This window comes from Oncorhynchus clarkii, chromosome 1, assembly GCF_045791955.1.
Source record: "Oncorhynchus clarkii lewisi isolate Uvic-CL-2024 chromosome 1, UVic_Ocla_1.0, whole genome shotgun sequence".
In the NCBI taxonomy this organism is placed as follows: domain Eukaryota; kingdom Metazoa; phylum Chordata; class Actinopteri; order Salmoniformes; family Salmonidae; genus Oncorhynchus; species Oncorhynchus clarkii.
Genome location: NC_092147.1, coordinates 43,291,717 through 43,297,859, shown reverse-complemented (window position 1 = coordinate 43,297,859; position 6,143 = coordinate 43,291,717). Strand labels below are relative to the sequence as shown.

At 41.3% G+C, this 6,143-nt stretch overlaps 1 protein-coding gene across 1 annotated transcript in view; it reads left to right on the top strand.

Annotated features, from left to right (window-relative positions):
• Positions 1-260: 260 nt before the first annotated feature.
• LOC139407422 (cyclin D2, a) overlaps positions 261-6,143 on the top strand; it is a 208,625-nt gene continuing 202,742 nt past the window's right edge. The window contains exon 1 of the mRNA XM_071151193.1: positions 261-368. The gene's annotated coding sequence lies outside the window, so the exon portion shown is untranslated. The remainder of the gene's footprint in view (positions 369-6,143) is intronic.

The following is a 6,143-nucleotide window of genomic DNA, read 5'->3' as shown; positions in this document are numbered from 1 at the left end:
ATGTTTCTGTCCAATGGCCGATGAGCACCGATACGTTTTATCTATAGAATTCTAGCACCTTGGGTGTTGACATAGAGTTACAATAGAAGTGGACTTGGATTGGAACCGGTGTTATGGTCAGATGACATGGTCTAAATCCTTCAATCGTGGATAACGACCACCACCCAGCGGAGTTTTGATAAAACAGTTTATAGTAATTCTCCGACAGACTGGAGTTTGGGGCGTCGCCTTTATGTTACTGGGACCAATCAGAGATCTGGCAGAAACTTTGTAAACAAGTCTTACACGTTGTGGGAAATATATTTGATTTGATCATTTCAGTGAGCTGTATCGTTGGGAAACCCGCAGGACTGGAAGACTTCACTAAGGTAATGGAAAATGTGGTTATATTTTGTAACAAAATATTTTGCTGCTCATCTTTTATGCTGTTGCATTGAGCTCGAGCGCAAGTGAAACGTTGGCAGACATCCGGTGAGATAGCATAGCTACCTTAATAGTTAAACACATCTCAGTTAACAGCCTACACAAATAATAAAACACAAACTTGAGTTTTGATTGGCAATTGTTATTTTTCAATAATAACCAACTAAACTGTCGTGATAATCGCCAGCCCACTATTGCGCAATTGTCTGCTTCTCGCTACTATGTAACGTAACGGCTGTTAAATGACAGTGGCTGTAGCCTGTAGCTGTCGGCTACAACTCTGGCACACACATTCATTGAAGCACCTCAGTCACGCCCCAATAGTCTTCCTTTTGTAACAATAGAAAAGTGAACTAACCATTAATCCTGCTCAGTTCAGTTTTAAATGCTTTTCGAAATTGAGAGATCGGGGGTTTGCTCCTGATGTGTTCCGATTGTGTGAACGAGCCTGCGTAGGCTAAATGATGAGTGGATACCAACTGTCTGGAATAGTTTACACATTATAAAATAATGAACAATTGGGACCTATAGGCTATTACACAGGCCGGTGGTTTTCAAACCTCTAGGACCCAAAACGATTCACAATTTCGTTGTAGCCCTGAGCTCACCTGATTCACCTATTCAAGGGCTTGATGATTAGGTGAACATTTTACAATCCCCTGTGCTAGCTGTGGAATAATTAAAATACATGGAACGGCTGGGGGTCCCCAGAGGAGAGGTTTGAAAACCCCTACCATAAGCTACTCCCTCTAGATCAGGGATTGTAAACTTTGATGGGGTTGGGGGACACAAAAAAATCTGAAATCATCATGAAGGGCGTCAGTTGCTCACATCTGTGTACCCATATCATATTTGAGCCAGAATACAGTGAGGCGTGTCTGTGATTCTAGATATTGATTTATGGTTGACCCTGAGTTTGCAAGAACAACTGTCCTCTTCAGAACCCATCGTTTTGCCCAGGGAGTGCCAAATGGAGGTTGGGTATATAGATGGTGTCATGGAGAATACATGTTTCTATATTACAATCAATCACCAAAATAATTCACATTAGAATGCAGTTGTAATACTTGTTCAAGAGCACACACTAACGAATTCCCTTTATTCCCCTATGCATTTTCTTAAGACCATTCCCCTATGCAAATGGTCTTATTGACAAGAATCGTTTTTATTTGTTTATGAATAAATCACACTTTGCAGTGTGATGCAGTGACTTGAAAACAGAAAAGGTATTATCTGGAATATTTTGTGAATTTTCAAGAAGGAAATTACAAATTTTCTCACTTTCATAAGTCACTGTCCTTCAGATATCAAACAGCTTTAGTAGAAACAGATTGACGTCACCATTTCCTGTCATATCTCAAATACAAAGAGACATCACCGCAGTGACACAAAAATAAGTAAACAAACATTACATGGTCTTGTTTTGTACATGTTGAACTTATGACAACTTGAAATGATACGTTATAGTCTAAAGACTATGGTAAAATACAAATTGTTTCATTTATTGACAGCAATAAGACAGGCAGCTTTTTGAAAGAGTAGATTGTGAAGTGAAAATGTTTTTGTTTGTGTGGCAGTCACCACAGCTGTTCTAAGGAGTGGCTCATGTTTTTCTCTGTCTTCTTGTAAATGCTATTGATGCGTATATGGTAGTGTTGAGAATTCCCCTATACAGTGCCTTCAGAAAGTATTCACACCCCTTGACTTTTTCCACATTTTGTGTTACAGCCTGCATTTAAAACGGATTCAATTGAGATTGTGTCACTGGCCTACACACACTACCCCATAATGTCAAAGTGGAATAATGTTTTAAGAAGTGTTTACAAATTAATTAAAAATTACAAGCTGAAATGTCTTGAGTCAATAAGTATGGGGGGGGGGGGGGGGATAATGTTGCATTGATGAGATAGTAGCTGGGAGCTTGCAATGTCATACTTGTGTGATTTGTTTGCGGTGGAACACGCATGTACTTTCAACCTGTTGGAGAACCCTGATTTGGAGTTTAGTGGCTGCGATAGGATAAAACTGAGGATGGATTGTAGTTACAACAACATTGTAGTTACTCCATAATACTAACCTAAATGACAGAGTGAAAAGAAGGAAGCCTGCACAAGATAAACAAATATTCCAAAACATGCATCCTGTTTGCAACAAGGCACTAAAGTAAAGCTGCAAAAAAAGTGGCAAAGAAATTAACCTTATGTCCTGAATATGTTATGTTTTGGGCAATCCAACACAACACATTAAATATGAAGAGTACCACTCTTCATATTTCCAAGAATGGTGGTGGCTGCATCATGTTATGTGCTTGTCATCAGCAATGACTATAAAAAATAAATTTAAAAAACTGCAATAGAGCTAAGCATAGGCAAAATCCTAGAGGAAAACCTTGTTCAGTCTACATTCCAACAGACACTGGGAGTCAAATTCACCTTTCATCAGAACAATAACCTAAAACACAAGGCCAAATATACACTGGAGTCGCTTACCAAGTGGCATAGTTACAGTTTTGACTTAAATTGGCTTGAAAATCTATGCAAGACTTGAAAATGGCTGTCTAGCAAAGATCAACAACCAACTTGACAGAGCTTGGATAATTTTTTAAAAGAATAATGTGCAAATATTGTACAATCCAGGTGTGCAAAGCTCTTAGAGACTTACTTAGAAAGACTCACAGCTGTAACCGCTACCAAAGATGATTCTAACATTTATTGACTCATGGGGTAAAATACTTATGTAATCAAGATACTTTTGGTCATGTAGTGTATGTGGACACCTGCTCGTCGAACATCTAATTCCAAAATCATGGGCATTAATTCGGAGTTGGTCCCCCCTTTGCTGCTATAACAGCCTCAACTCTTCTGGGAAGGCTTTCCACTAGATGTTGGAACATTGCTGTGGGGACTTGCTTCCATTCAGCCACAAGAGCATTAGTGAGTAGGGAAGTAGCAACCCCACACATGAATGGTCTCAGGATGCCTGCCTGTTAGCATGACACAGGACTGATGGTAGCGCTCACATTGTCTTCTCCTGACAAGCTTTTTTTCCGGATGCCCCAAACAATTGGAAAGTGACTTCTTTGCTGCCCTTCTTGACACCAGGCCATCCTCCAAAAGTCTTTGCCTCATTGTGCGTGCAGATGCACTCACACCTGCCTGCTGCCATTCCTGAGTAAGTTCTGTGCTGGTGGTGCCCTGATCCTGCAGCTGAATCAACTTTAGGAGACGGTCCTGGCGCTTGCTGGACTTTCTTGGGCGCCCTGAAGCCTTCTTCACAACAATTGAACCACTCTCCTTGAAGTTCTTGATGATGGTTGATTTAGGTGCAATCTTACTGGCAGCAATATCCTTGCCTGTGAATCCCTTTTTGTGGAAAGCAATGATGACGGCACGTGTTTCCTTGCAGGTAACCATGGTTGACAGAGGAAGAACAATGATTCCAAGCACCACCCTCCTTTTGAAGCTTCCAGTCTGTTATTCGAACTCAATCAGCATGACAGAGTGATCTCCAGCCTTGTCCTCGTCAACACTCACACCTGTGCTAACGAGAGAATCACTGACATGATGTCAGCTGGTCCTTTTGTGGCAGGGCAGAAATGCAGTGGAAATGTTTTTTGGGGATTCAGTTCATTTGCATGGCAATTCATTGCAATTCATCTGATTACTCTTCATAACATTCTGGAGTATATTCAAATTGCCATCATACAAACTGAGGCAGCAGACTTTGTGAAAATGAATATTTGTGTCATTCTCAAAACCTTTGGCCACGACTGTAGATTTATGGTTGACCTTGAGCTTGCAAGAACGACTGTCCCTTTCAGAAGCAATTGTTTCGCCCAGGAATTGCCAAATGGAGGTTGGGTATATTCAGTTGAAGTCGGAAATTGACATACACTTAGGTTGGAGTCATTAAAACTCATTTTTCAACCACTTCACAAATTTCTTGTTAACAAACTATCATTTTGGCAAGTCAGTTAGGACATCTACTTTGTGCATGACACAAGTAATTTTTCCAACAATTGTTTACAGACCGATTATTTCACTTATAATTGTCACGACTTCCGCCGAAGTTGGCTCCCCTGCCTGTTCGGGCGGTGCTCGGCGGTCGTCGTCACCGTCCATCTAGCCGCCACCGATCCCTTTTTCGTTTGTCTGTTTGTTTTGTCTTATTAGTTTCACCTGTGTTTCTGTTGTTTGGTTTAATTAGCTTCCCTATATTTAGTACGTAGACCCGCCCTTGTTTTGTGCGGGATTGTCTTTATGTTACGTGTGTGCATTTTAGGTAGTGGTGGATTTTATTTTCTTTAACTTGGCACCCTGTGGTTTTTGGGTTGTCTCGTTGTGTGTCCCGCGCCCTGTATTTGTTGGGCTTATTATTTTGTTGTGCCTGAGTAAAGCACTTAACCTCAGTGGAACTCTCTCTGCGTCTGATTCCTGCACCCACCTAGTCCCTCGTGACAATAATTCACTGTATCACAATTCCAGAGGGTCAGAAGTTTACATACACTAAGTTGACTGTGCCTTTAAACAGCTTGGAAAAATCCAGAAAATGATGTAATGGCTTTAGAAGCTTCGGATAGGCTAATTTACATAATTTGAGTCAATTTGAGGTGTACCTGTGGATGTATTTCAAGGCCTACCTTCAAACTCAGTGTCTCTTTGATTGACATCATGGGAAAATACAAAAGAAATCAGCCATGACCTCAGAAAAAAAATTGTAGACCTCCACAAGTTTGGTTCATCCTTGGGAGCAATTTCCAAATGCCTGAAGGTACCACGTTCATCTGCACAAACAATAGTATGCAAGTATAAACACCATGGGACCACGCAGCCGTCATACAGCTCAGGAACGGGACGCGTTCTGTCTCCTAGAGATGAACGTACTTTGGTGCAAAAAGTGCAAATCAATCCCAGAACAACAGCAAAGGACCTTGTGAAGATGGAGGAAACAGGTACAAAAGTATCTATATCCACAGTAAAACGAGTCCTATATCGACATAACCTGAAAGGCCGCTCAGCAAGGAAGAAGCCACTGCTCGAAAACCGCCATAAAAAAGCCAGACTACAGTTTGCAACTGCATATGGAAACAAAGATCGTACTTTTTGGAGAAATGTTCTCTGGTCTGATGAAACAAACATAGAACTGTTTGGCCATAATGACCATTGTTATATTTGGAGGAAAAAGGGGGAGGCTTGCAAGCCGAAGAACACCATCCCAACTGTGAAGCACGGGGGTGGCAGCATCATGTTGTGGGGGTGCTTTGCTGCAGGAGGGACTGGTGCACTTCACAAAATAGATGGCATCATGAGGAATTCAAATTATGTGGATATATTGAAGAAACATCTCAAGACATCAGTCAGGAAGTTAAAGCTTGGTTGCAAATGAGTCTTCCAAATGTAGAATGACCAAAAGCATACTTCTAAAGTTGTGGCAAAATGGCTTACGGACAACAAAGTCAATGTATTGGAGTGGCCATCACAAGGCCCTGACCTCAATCCTATAGAACGTTTGTGGGCAGAACTGAAAAAGTGTGTGCGAGCAAGGAGGCCTACAAACCTGACTCAGTTACACCAGCTCTGTCAGGAGGAATGGACCAAAATTCACCCAGCTTATTGTGGGAAGCTTGTGGAAGGCTTCCCAAAACATTTGACCCAAGTTAAACCATTTGAAGGAATTGCTACCAAATACTAATTGAGTGTATGTAAATGTCTGACCCACTG